This window comes from Lipotes vexillifer, unplaced genomic scaffold, assembly GCF_000442215.2.
Source record: "Lipotes vexillifer unplaced genomic scaffold, Lipotes_vexillifer_v1.1 scaffold777, whole genome shotgun sequence".
In the NCBI taxonomy this organism is placed as follows: domain Eukaryota; kingdom Metazoa; phylum Chordata; class Mammalia; order Artiodactyla; family Lipotidae; genus Lipotes; species Lipotes vexillifer.
In genome coordinates this window covers 1,587,798-1,601,111 of record NW_006784423.1, presented here as the reverse complement: position 1 = coordinate 1,601,111, position 13,314 = coordinate 1,587,798, and the positions used below count along the sequence as shown (strand labels likewise).

Sequence of the window (13,314 nt, the reverse complement as noted above, 5' to 3'; positions counted from 1 at the left end):
GGGGGGGGGCCGAGGGGTGTGCCCGTGCGTGTGCACGTGCGTGCGTGTCTGTGTGTGTGATGTGTACACGTGTGCGTGTGAGCACAGGGCGCGCAGGGCGGCTTGCTCGTCAGGGACAGAGAGTCCTCGGTGAGTGGAACGCTCGAAGGAAGCGGAGAGTATGTATGTGTGTGCGTTCGTGTGCCAGTCCCTTGTCAGGTGTGTGAATGGCCTCAAACAGCAAGGGTATTTGGGGCTCATGTTTAGAGGGATGAGCACAGTTGGTCTGTGTTCTGAGATCCCCGCTCTGCCTTGGGCGGAAATCCGCCTGGACTGCCTGGCCTTAGCTGCACCCCTCCAGGAGGTGGGTTCTTGCAGACGGCACGGTAAGTACAGTGTGTTGTTAGCTTCTGAAGGTTTGCTGCCTCTTGACTGAGATGGCCCCTGTTCTGTCGTGCAGGCTCAAATGTCATTTTCTCCCCTGGTTTCCGCGTTAATGACGCCGTCTCAGCCCTGGCGGTTGACCTTGTTTCCTCTCTGGGTCTGAGACACATCAGATGTTCTCAGCAGGGCGGGCACCCGGTTTCTGACACAGCCTCTTGTTGGTTGGTTGGTTTTGCTTTTTAAGCCGTGTAATCCTCAGTACATCTCTGCCTCAGGCACCCCTGAGTTTATTTCTGAAAAGCTTTTAAAGCACTTAGGAAGAGAACGGAAAGGGAAAAGACCCGTTGTTGAGAGAGAGGAGTTTGTGTGTGTGAGCAGAGTGGGCGGCATGAGGCCTCTCGACTTGGAGGAGGTTGGTTTCCAGCACAGATTCGGAGGTCTGTGTTTCAGGTGTATGGCCGAGCCCGTCTGGGGGAACTGGGCTGTGTCACGCGAATTAGCCTTTTTGTGTTTTCATTGTGGAGGTACTACTAAACCGGTTTTGTCGATCCTGCAAATACACCTTCCAGAGTGAGTCCCCCGGAAAGGAGAGTTTTGAAGATAGAGTCCAGCGTAATTTACTTTGTATTGGTTCCTGCAGACTTCAGTTTAATTTTTAATTTTTTTTTTTTTTTTTTGGCTGCATTGGGTCTTCGTTGCTGCGCGTGGGCTTTCTGTAGCTGCGGGGAGTGGGGGCTACTCTTCGTTGCAGCGCGTGGGCTTCTCATTGCGGTGGCTTCTCTTGTTGCGGAGCACGGGCTCTAGGCGTGCAGGCTTCAGTCGTTGTGGCACGTGGGCTCAGTAGTTGTGGCACACGGGCTTAGTTGCTCCACGGCATGTGGGATCTTCCTGGATCAGGGAACGAACCTGTGTCCCCTGCATTGGCAGGCGGATTCTTAACCACTGTGCCACCAGGTAAGTCCCAGTTTAATTTTTTAAACGCAACCTGTAAGACTGGTAAGCTCGTGCTATGTACTGTAATTGTTGTCTTCTGAAAAGGTTGATGCCACAATAAGTAAGTGCACAGTCAAGGTTCCTGTTGACTGATCTGGGAGGAGCTCGAGGCCCCAGAAGTGAGTTTCCCCTTCAGAGAGGCGGGCAGATGTGATGGTGGTGGAAACTGGCCCCCCTGATGGTGGCGGCAGGTCGTGGAGTCGGCGGCGCCTGCCCTGTGCTTGGGCAAGCTCACGGGGCCTGAACGTTAACTGCATCTGAAGTCTGAATACTGAACTTTTCTTTTCTTTCTTTTTTTTTTTAAAATTTTAATTGAGGTATAGTTGATTTACAATGTTGTGTTAATTTCAGGTCTACAGCAAAGTGAATCAGCTATACGTACATATATCCCCTCTGTTTTACATTCTTTTCCCATATAGGCCATTACAGAGTATTGAGTAGAGTTCCCTGTGCTACACAGTAGGTCCTTATTCATTATCTATTTTATGTATAGTAGTGTGTGTGTGTCAATCCCATTCTCTCAATTTAGCCCTCCCCCCGTTATCCCCTGGTAACTGTAAGTTTGTTTTCTATATCCGTGAGTCTACCTCTCTTTGGTAAAGAAGTTCATTTGTACCTTTTTTTTTAGATTCCACATATAAGCGATGCCATAAAGACAAATATCATATGATATCGCTGAGGTTTTCTTATCGAGAGTTGGTGGTTTCTGGCAGGACATCACATTAAGTTGTTCTAACGTGAGGTCAGCTCCGTGCACAGATCAGGGCGGAGGCTTCAGAGAATCGGGTCCGGAGCACTTCCAGCCCTCCTGAGAGAAACTCAGAGGAAGCACCGGTTACCCGATCACAGTAGGAGGTGATCAAGGGACAGGTACGATCCAGAGTCGAGGAATATTGTCTTGATTTAGGAACGTTGGGTTGGAAGAGACGTCTTAGAAGGGAGAGGGGTGAAAGCAGCCCCCCGGTGTGGAGACAGTGCCCCCACGTCCTTCTGTCCGGATCTGGCGTAGGGGACAGTCCTTGGCAGAAGGTAGAGGGACATCGCTGGCTTAGGGAGGACCTGTCGCTTTTCCATGGGACAGACACATGCAGGCAGTGGTCACTGTCTGATCTCGGGACCAAGTCCTTTTGGAGGTGGAGGGGGACTTGCTTTATCTGGCCTCCATCCCAGAACTTGAACGGTGTCACATCTGTCTCGCATTATTAGAGAAAAAGCCAACTTTTTCGAAATCATTGAAACATTAATTGTTTATATTTTATTTTAACCGTTTTTTATGGGAGCCTTTCCAAATATTTTTCCTTCCGTTTTAACTTAGAAAACCAAGCTACGACAGCTCATCGTGTGCTGGGGCCATTGATTCCCAGGGCAGAGGGAGGGGTTTCTTTGCTGGGACCTGGTCAGCTCTGCACCCGCGGTGGCACTGACTTGGGCTGAAGGCCGCCAGGTGGCCCGAGGTTGCGCAGGGCCGCTTGTGTCCTGATGGACCTCGCCGTGACGTGGCACTTTCTGCTGTTCGCGTGCCTGCCTTGTGCCAAAGGCATGCTCAGGGGACTCTCAGGCGTGTCGCTGCTTTTCCCCTGAAGAGCCGTGACAGAGAGAGGCCGGCTGCTCTGTCTTCCTGCTCGTAGCCGGTCCGTGCTCGGCTCGTCTGCAGCTGCGAGGGGCCGTCCGGACGTACAGATGGACAAGTCCATCGCCTATTCCTTTTCTGCCGTCCGCTGCCTCTGCTTCCTGCCACTGTCTCCCTGTCTCGTCTCCTCCCCTCCTTTGTCTTTTTTTCTGTTCATTTTGGCATCTCTAAGGTGAGAGCCTGGCCTCCAAAGCCACCGCCAGGCCGGTGTGAGCCCTTAGCTTCATAATCTTGCACAGTTCTGGGTCAGCGTTCCTGCCGGACTCAGAGGCATCCCCATTTAATTTCCTTTCCTTCCTTGTGGTCTTTGGGCCCAGGGCTTGCCTTGGGTTGAGGTAACTGCAGGACCTCCTCTGTAAGCACAGCTTTTTTAGAGTGCATCTTCAAGATGTGTTTCGTTTTTAAAATATCCTGAGTGATTCCAAGGTAAATAAGCTCGACTCTTGCTTGATATTTTGCATTTAAAAATATTTCATATTTTTCTGTTTTGAAAAGTAAAAATATACCCAGCTCTGAGTCCCGGGAAATCTGTGCTTGCGGGGGATGGATGCGGGGGGTGAGGGAGGGAGGGATGTGCATATTTCAGAAAAGCAAGTAAAACTTTGGCATATCCTGCAATATCCCGGGTCAGTGATATGCTGGGTGTTTCCGAGGTATCTGTTAGACATGTTGTATCAGTCAGTGGATGAACCGGAGCGCCCTGCTTTGTCTGTCCTTCCTGTCCTGAATCTGAACATCGACTGTTCATCTTCTCTCTCCCCCTCCCTTGCCCTCCTCCCTCACCTGCAATTGTCATTTATCCTCAGCAGCTAAAGATGAAACGGTGTGGCTTCTTATTCTCCACATTTAACCATCATACCTCCACCTGCTAATCCAAACCTCATTAAATCCAGCAAATTCAAAATTCCTACCTGCCTTCTGATGCTCATCGTAAATCCTTATATATTTGTTCAGTCTTATCCTGTGGATATGGTTAGGAAGCTGTACTTACGATGGAGAATAACCAGTAAGTAGACTTCTGTGTGCTCTGTAAGTGGTCAGTGTTATATTTCTTCCGTTACTATAGAAAGTGACAGGTTACAACTAGGATGAGGTCTGCAAAGCATCAGCCTGTGGTATAGGAAGGCATTTTTCTCTGTAAGACATTAAGGATCCCAAAGAGAGCATCTGTTTCACCTTATTTATTGTGTCCAACAGTAGTATTTAGATACTAATTTTTTGTCATACAGCACATTCACGTGTGAAAAGACTTGCTAAAGATAACTTACTGTATATATTGGCCACACGAACAGTCTATTTGAGTTTCACCTCTTACTCTTTTTAAAAAAAAAAAATCTATTAAAATTATTTGGCCAGGAAGAAACAGAATAGAAGGATTAGCATAGTTCCTTGCTATATTTTTCAAATTGCATTTCTTATAGTAATTGGCACTTTTTTTTTTTTTTGCGGTACGCAGGCCTCTCACTGCTGTGGCCTCTCCCGTTGCGGAGCACAGGCTCCGGTCACGCAGGCCCAGCGGCCGTGGCTCACGGCCCCAGCCGCTCCGCGGCACATGGGATCTTCCCGGACCGGGGCACGAACCCGTGTCCCCTGCATCGGCAGGCGGACTCTCAACCACTGCGCCACCAGGGAAGCCCTGTACCTGTTGTTTTTAACAGCACACACCCACAGGCAGACCCGGAGTGAGGGACGGGGGGCTACCGCCCCAGCAGGTGCATGTGGGCCCTTCCGGCCGGTGTTCTCTGCCCTGGTTGTGGTTTCTTCCCCTGGTGAAGAGGAAGCACCTTGTGGAACGAGGTGAGAAGCCTGGACAGAGGGAGGAACGTTTGCATTCGGCTCTGGTCGGCGCTTGCTGAACATTTCTTTCTTGGAGGCAGGTGGGCCCACCTCTTCTCTCCCCGCTGCCAGGGGTCTTCACCGCGTGTCCTTTGGAAACAGTTCCTTGGCGACTTGCAGAAGAAATTCCACAAGAAGCATTTACGTTTTGGTCTCGAGATGCGGGCAGGGAACGTACTTGCCCAGCAGAGATGGTGTCCGAGGCAGCTAACAGTCCCGATATTCAGATACTCAGGAGGCCCGGTGGGTGTACCAGCCAGAGCCGGGCAGAGTCCCTGTTGCATTTCAAGGAGGTTGAGATAGAAAACGTCAGGTTCAGGGGCGATTGTTGCCTGACCCCAGGCCAGAGGGGGGCAGCCCTTTTTGGTTCAGGAGCCAGGTCTGAGCCGTGTCGAGGGTGATCTGAAGGAAATGATGGGTTCCTTTGTACCCCCGCCGAGGCCCCTCCTCTCAGCATCCCTTCTGCCAGGGGCCCCCTGCCGATTCCTTCAGTAACTTCCAAGGCAGGAGAGCACGTGCCCTCACCCATCCTGCTACTTTGGTTTCCTCTGTCCAGATTATAAGGTTTCCACCGGAATTACACCAGTTTTTAGCACATAAACTTTTTAAAAAGATGTTTTTTATTGTGGCAAAATATATATAACATAAAAGTTGAACATTTTAATCATTTTCAAGTGCAAGTTCAGCGACGTTAAGTGTATTCACATTGTGCAAGCATTACCTCCATCCTTCCCCAGAGCTTTTCCGTTTCCCTCACTGGAACTCTGTCCCCATTGAATGATAACTCCCCATGCCCTCCCCCAGCCCCAGGCTGCTTTCTGCTCTCTGTCTCTATGAATTTGACTAAGTACCTCGTATAAGTGGAATCATGCAGTGTCTGTGCTTTTGTGTCTGGCTTACTTCACTCAGCATAATGTCCTCAAGGTTCATCCATGCTGTAAGCCTGGGTCAGAATGCCCTTCCTTTTTTAAAGCTGAATGATGGACCACACTATCAACGGACAGGTGGGTTCCTTCCACCTTTTGGCTACCGTGAATAATGCCGCTGTGAACATGGGTGTGTGTCTGTTTAAGTCCCGCCTTCGGTTCTTGAAGGTCTATACCCAGCAGAGTTTTTGGAGCAAACGGTGATTCGTTGGTGAATTTTTTGAGGAACCGCAGTCTGTTTTCCACTGAGGCTGCACCACTTTACCGTTCACCAGCTGTGCACAGGGGTTCCAGTTTTTACACATCCTTGCCAACAGTTGTTGTTTTGGTGTTTTTGTTTTTTCATAATAACCAGGCTCATAGGTGCAAAGTGGTGCCTCACTGTGGTTCCGATTTGCATCAGCACAGAGCCTTTCAGTCTCAGCTGCGCTTTTGGCCTATTTATGGGTGTTTCTCATGGTGCTGTTACCAAGCAGTTCCTAGACGTGGCCTCAGTAGCACTGCAAGAGCAGCCCAGAGAAATAAAAGAGTCGCCCCACGGAGCTCATAACACAGAAAGCTGTCTTATCGTTCCGTTAGATCACCCTCCCTCGTCGTCCAGTAGAGCCTTCTTTTATTTTTCTTTTCTTTTCTTATTTTTTGGCCATGCCACGCAGCATGTGGGATCTTAATTCCCTGACCAGGGATCGAACTTGCGCCCCCTGCGTTGGAAGCGTGGAGTCTTAACCACTGGGCCAGCAGGGAAGTCCCAATACAGCCTTCTTTTAATCAAAATTGATTCCCTGTCTGTACTTATGCCACAAGATGTGAATTGATATGTGTGTATATATATGTATATATATATATATATATATATATATATATATATATATATATATAATATCATTTATTACTGATAAGTCACTCCAGGCATGGCATGGCCAAAAGACAGAGAATGACAAGGGCAGTATTCTAAAAGTCTGTCCTTCGAGGTGTTCCCATTAACTTTAGGAAACGCATCTGGGGACGCAGGGAGGGATAATCACACATGCACAAACTAACTTACAAATGGACGGTAAACACTTCCATTGAAAGATTAGGTAGATGGACTTTGAGGGCCGTACTGTGGTTGCTGGTCGATTTCTCTTCACTTGTGTAAACAAGTTTATTTCAGAAGCTAATGAGAGCGATCCTATTTGATCATGTCACCTGTGGGATTGGCTTTAGGCCTATAGAGTAAATATTTCAGAGACACGTTTATAGGAGAATAGAAGATGCCAGTCAGAAGGTAAACTGATGTAAACACAAAGAGTTGAGCTCCTGTATAGAGAGGGAGTCAATTTTGATGAAAAAAGCCTCTGCTGGATGGCTGGGGGTGGCGGTGATCTAATGGGTGGTGGACCCGGAAGGCCACTTCTCTGAGATTAGAACCGGGAGAGCATTGATCAGCGGAGTACAATCTGCCTTCAACCCACTGGCTGTCAGGTTTCTTTGGCAAAGGAGCTGCTTCTATGGACAAAAGAGCACCTTCCTTAAAGAAGCAAAAAAAGACAGAAAACTTTCCATGGACCAGACAAGGGGGAAAGAATGATAAAGCTTTTGATAAGAAACCGACAAGGTGACCCCTCTTTGGGGGCAGAGAGAGCGTTAAATATTCGTATCAATTGTTGGTGCTTGAAGACCAGCATGACCAGAAATCCACCCTGTGCCCACCCGGAAGGCTCAGTAGACCACACAAGGGGCACTTGTATTCTCATCTTGCCCTAAAATCTGAAGTGAAAGATACGTGGACATTTTAAGGTTATTAAAGACTCAGGAGGGCCTGGGAGCAAGGTCCCTGCTTTTCCTCTATTATTTCTTCACAGCCACGTGCTTAGAAAAAAAATCCTATCAATACCTAGGCTCTTGGGGATGGAGGATGAATCAAAGGGTATTATGGACTGTTCTCAGTGCTCCTTTTTTTTTTTTTTAATACTGGTGATGAGAAAATCGTAATTAAATCTTGAGTAAAGGAGAGAAATCTTTGACCAGGTTTGATTTATAAAAATGCAAAGGTGCTTTTCAGCAAGTGTTTGAAACAGTGGATCAAGTTGGAAAAGCTGTAGAAATAGGTGTCAAAGAGGGTATAATCTGGTTTCTCCTTTTTCTAAAAGTTGTTGTGAGCAGAAATTGCAAAGAGGTAAAGATGTAAGAATTACCTGAAGGAACGAATAGTGGAAGAGATGCTCAAAATTGGAGATTCACCTGTCAGTGCACTTATTGAGCACCTGCTGTGATCCCGGTGTGCAGATGTGGAGTTCAGTCAGGTTCTAGTACTCAGAAGGATTATATTCAAATAGGGACCGAAAACCTAAAAAAAAAAAAAAAAAAAATAGTGATAATAAAAGCCCTGAGAGAGGGTGGTTTTTTGTCAGTCTATCAGCCGTCCTCGCACTCCCCTTGGAAAATGACTTCCTAAAATGTCAGGTGAGTGAATGACTTAAACTAACAGGTAATTCTTCAGAAGCCCAGGTTCAAAAACTGTGAGAATAGAAAAGTCAAGCCTTCGAAGAATAGTCCGAGGGAAGGAGAGAACCAGAAGTGATGTGATGTTTGAATTAAATTTGAAAAGTTAGCACAGTATTCTGCAAAGAGAAATTATACCAAATAAGGAGAAAGGGAACCATGGGGAAGTTTGGACAGTGGGAAGAAGCCGGAAGATAGGATTGAAGGGAGGATGGAAGCTAGGTGTTCCAAAATTGGAAACAGGTACAGGGCCCAGTCTAGGTTTTAGTCCAGCCCAAGACAGCTTTAACAAGTTGCGGTCCCGTGGTGGCTTAAAAAGGTGTCCACAAATCGTCTGGTACCCGTCCTTTCAAAGGGTGGAGGTGACGGCCTCCCCATCAGCAGGGTGTCACTTGATAACTCACACCTGATGAATAGAATGTGGTAGGAGAGGTGGTGGGCGACTCCCGGGACCGGATCGTGCGTGCATGTGGCTTTGCTGCGTCTGGGACCGCTTGATTTGTGGGGAGCCGGCTGCCATGTTGTGGAGGTGCTGAGGCAGGACTATGGGGAGGCTGCAAGACGAGGGACGGAGGCCTCCGAGCGGCTCATGTGAGCGGACCACCTTGTATGTGGACCTGCTTCCCCAGCTGGGCCTTCAGATGACCGCAGCCTCAGCCCATGTCTTCACTACAGCCTGATGGAGCTTGGTGGCTCCAGGTCAGTCAAGGTTTAAGGTACTCCCAAATTCCCAATTATAAATTGTTATTTAAGCCACTGGGTTTGCGGGAGATTTGTTACACAGCGGTAGACAAATAGTACGAGTAGCCCAGGTAGAAAAGAGGACCATAACAAGATAGGAGACAACAGGAACTGAAAATTAAAGTTCAGGAGATCGTGCTTTGCCCTTTGTGTTTAAAGAGAGAACAGACAGGTGGCTTTCATGTCAGCGATGTTCCTTTCCTTCTGCTGAAACCCAGGAGGAGACTTCAGAGGTACCAGGTGGCAGACGTAGGGGTCTGTACAGCCTCAGTCACTCCTGGGCCAGTTAGCTCAGCGACCATCTGTTGAGTGCTTATTATGTATCAGGCCCAGTTTTTTCTCCCAAATATATAAAAATAAGAAAGAAGGAGCCTCTCCCTCAGAAAGCTTAGAGCCTCGTAGGAGAGCCATGTAAACAAGCACTGATGACAGTGATCAAGGTGCAGTGCGGTGCAGTGCTCCTGTGATAGGATGTAGGCCTCTTGTAGGTGATGTGGAAAGTATGTTCTCTGGAGACTTTAATTGAAAGACGTTTTAAAAAATCGACGAGATGCTGAGGGCTGTCTTTATAAAGCTTCACAGAAGGAACTTAAAGAAGGGCCACTAGGTGACAGTTTTGTTTAATACCTCCCCAAAGATGTTGTGCTTCTGACATTACCGCAGTGTATTCAACTGCCCCAGTCTCTTCCCAGTTTCAGGAGTTCTCTCTGTTCCATAGTTGCAAAAACTGAAGAACTGTTGGGAAACTTGCCCAAGGTCTCAAAGCCAGTAAGTAAAGGAGCCAAAATAGGAGAGCAGGCAGCCTGGTAATGGAGCCAGTGACTCAGCTCTCCTGCTTCTCAGCAGCACGACTGTGGTGGAGAGCTGGGGCCTGGATGGGTCACCGCCTGCCCGTGTCACATGAGCGTCTGCTCATGGTGGAGGGTTTCTTACAGACTGGTGCTTCTTCTGAAACAGCTAGAAAAGCTGGACGAAACATTGAGACAAACACAAAGCAGCACAGAAGTAGACCTTCAGTAGTCTACGGTGCTGGGGGGCAGAAATGGGAGGTCAGGCTCACTGCGGGGGCAGGGCCCCCAAAAGTCTATACACTGGGATCAAAGGCAAACTGAGAATAACGCCAGACTGTAATCACTTACATCCCTCATTGAACTAAGGTGCCCTGCCCACTCTGGGTGCAGAAGCAAAGCAAACCCTCTTGGAGGACAGTAATACCATTGAGAACCTCAAAGTGTCTCTGATTTTTTTTTTTTATACACAATATGCAGCATTCAAAGAAAAATTACCAGGAGACAAAACTAGGTGACCAAAATCAAAGGTGGAGTCCGGGGGGGGGAGGGTGGGTGGGTAAGACATTAGAACAGACCCACAGATTTCAAGTTTTATTTATTTATAAATTATTTATTTATTTCTATTTTTGGCTGCATTGGGTCTTCGTTGCTGTGCACAGCCTTTCTCTAGTTGTGTTGAGCGGGGGCTACTCTTCGTTGCAGTGTGCAGGCTTCTCATTGCAGCGGCTTCTCTTGTTGCAGAGCACAGGCTCTAGATGCGCGGGCTTCAGTAGTTGCGGCACAGGGGCTCAGTAGTTGAGGCACGTGGGCTTAGTTGCTCTGCAGCATGTGGGATCTTCCCGGACCAGGGTTCAAACCCGTGTCCCCTGCATTGGCAGGCAGATTCTTAACCACTGCGCCACCAGGGAAGTCCAGGTTTTGAGTTTTGAAATGCAGTCTTTAAGGTATATGGATAAATAGGTTCAAGAAACTCAGCAAGATGAATGTGAGCAGAGAATTAGAAGTAATAAGGGAGAATCAAATGAGAATCCTAGGACTAAAAAATACAGTAGCTGAAATTAAGGACTTGGTGGGTTTACAGCAGATTAAACGCAGCTGAAGAAAGGATTAGTAAATAGGAAGATAGCTCAGAGGAAGAGAGATTTTAGGATACACATGCAAAGAAATAAAAGGACAGAAAATACAGAAAAGAGCACAGAGATTTTGCTACAGACTGAAGGTTTGTGTGTTGTCCTTCCCCCACAACTTCTCGCCTTATTAAATTCATAGGCTGAAGCCTGATCCCCGATATGATGGGATTGGGAGGGAGCCCTCATGAATGGGATTAGTGCCCTTATAAAAGAGACCCCAGAGAGCTCCCCGGCCCCTCTGCCACATGAGGACACAGTGAGAGGATGGCTGGCTGTGAACCAGCAAGGAGGTCTTCACCAGACACTGAATCTCCTGGCTATTTCACCTTGGACTTCCAGCCTCCCAAACTGTGAGGAATACACTTCCATCATTTTTAAACCACCCAGTTTACGGTATTCTGTTGTCGTAAACAGAACTAAGATTTACAGGACCAAGTGAGAGGTTTAACATACATGTAATTGGTGTCCCCAAAGAGGGGACGTTGGGGTGGGGGTGGACAGGAGGGTGGAGCCGTGTTTGAAGACGGATGTGCCCCTGCCCCGTGACTCACTAGTGGCCGAGCCTAGTCTTCCAGTTTCAAGTTCAGCACCTTTAGAACATCTTTCATTGTGACACATAATACACAAAAAAGCTTCATTTAAAAAGTACTTGTTGGGGCTTCCCTGGTGGCGCAGTGGTTGAGAGTCCACTTGCCGATGCAGGCGACAGGGGGTCGTGCCCCGGTCCGGGAAGATCCCACATGCCGCGGAGCGGCTGGGCCCACGAGCCGTGGCCGCTGAGCCTGCGCGTCCGGAGCCTGTGCTCCGCAACGGGAGAGGCCACAACGGTGAGAGGCCCGTGTACCGCAAAAAAAAAAAAAGAGAGAGAGAAAAAAGTACTTGTTGAACCCAGGTCAGGAAGGTCGAAAAATAGGGCCCAGGTCAAGGTCAAGAGATAGGACGTTGCTGGCCCTCTGGAAGCTACTCCCATACCTGTATGTGCTTCCTGATTGCACCACACCTCCTGCTAGAGAGCACTGCTCCCTTTCATTGTGAGCTGGTCGTTTTCTTTACTGTTTTAGACCTATGTTTGTGTGTTTGGGTTCTGCCTGCTTCTGGTTTGTACAGTTGATATCGCACTGTGGCCCTTCTGTTCTTACTTTCTTCTTTTGTCCACACTTTGTGAGATCGTTCAGTCCGTGTAGACGCATTCATTTCGTTGTGTGATGAAGTGCCCCCTCCTGTGTTTATTGACTCCTGCGATGCACGTGAGGCATTGTCGGCACCTGGGGCCAGCATGAGTAGTCCTGCTGCACCTGTACACGCTCCTCTGAACCCGAGCACGTCCTGGGGGGTGAAACAGCCGGGTCCTGGAGAAAGCACGTCTTCAGCTTCTCGATGGTGCAGAGACCCTGTATCCAGGCCCGCAGCAGTTCTGGCTCGTGCTCCCACCACCGGGAGGGGTTCCCGGTACAGCTCTCTCCCTGCCTCGGAAATGACCGTGGCTTGTTGGCTCTGGATGAGGGACTCACCCTGTACCCAGCGTAGGAGGCGTACAGCACTCCCTCGTGTGGACCTGCGTCTCCAGGTCATTCGCGCCCCAGATGCTGGGCTGGTGGGTTTTGGTCCTCTTTTTCAATGCAGACAGGCCAGCAGACACCTGTCAAGGTTCTGTGACAAGCTTAGGGCTGGAGCATCGCTGAGTCTTCCTGCCAGCACCTCCTCCCGTGCAGGCGAGTGTGGCTCCGGCCTTCGTCACTCGAGTCCCCGGAGGCTGTTTGGGGGCTGAGCCTGGAAGGATCACAGCCCTCGTGTACAAGGCCGATGGGGCCGACTTCTCAGGGATCATGCGGGGCAAGTTCGTTCTGGGTCTGGAGCAGCCGCGTCTCCGTCAGATCCAGGGGACCGGCTCAGTGTGAAGGGAAGAGAGTCCCTGCTGTCCCTTCTGGGGGCTTCCGCACAGGGACTGTCTAGAGCAGGGCCTGACTTCTCAGGACAGAGTCAGAAGGGCATCCGCCGCCTGGGGGTGAGCTTGGCCCGGCGGAGCCGCCTCCTTCGAGAGGCTACTTAGCCCGTAAAGCTCATTCCTGTCTTGTCCTCGTGGCTCTGAGCATTTGAAAACACTTCTGGTGGTTGGCTCAGAGCCCATTTCTCAAACTGCATCAGCATCCCCGGGAGGGCTCATGAAACACAGATGGCTGGGCCCCGCCCCAGAGCTGCTGAATCAGGGGTTCCGTGGCGGCGCCTGAGAATTCGATTTTTCACCTGACAGATTCCCAGGAGATGCTTATGCTGCGGTCTTGGGAGTTCAGTTTGAGAACCACTGATGCAGTTCATCTTCAGGCTTCGTTTAGAATTTAGTGGTAACACGTAACAGTGCATTTTAGTATGTAGATTGGAAAATGTACTCATGCTGAATTGAGATTTCCCCAAAGGTTCAG

The 13,314-nt window shown here is 49.0% G+C and overlaps 1 protein-coding gene across 1 annotated transcript in view; it reads left to right on the top strand.

Moving 5' to 3' along the window:
• NCK2 (NCK adaptor protein 2) overlaps positions 1 to 13,314 on the top strand; it is a 37,941-nt gene that overhangs the window by 19,812 nt on the left and 4,815 nt on the right. The gene's annotated exons all lie outside the window — the stretch shown is intronic.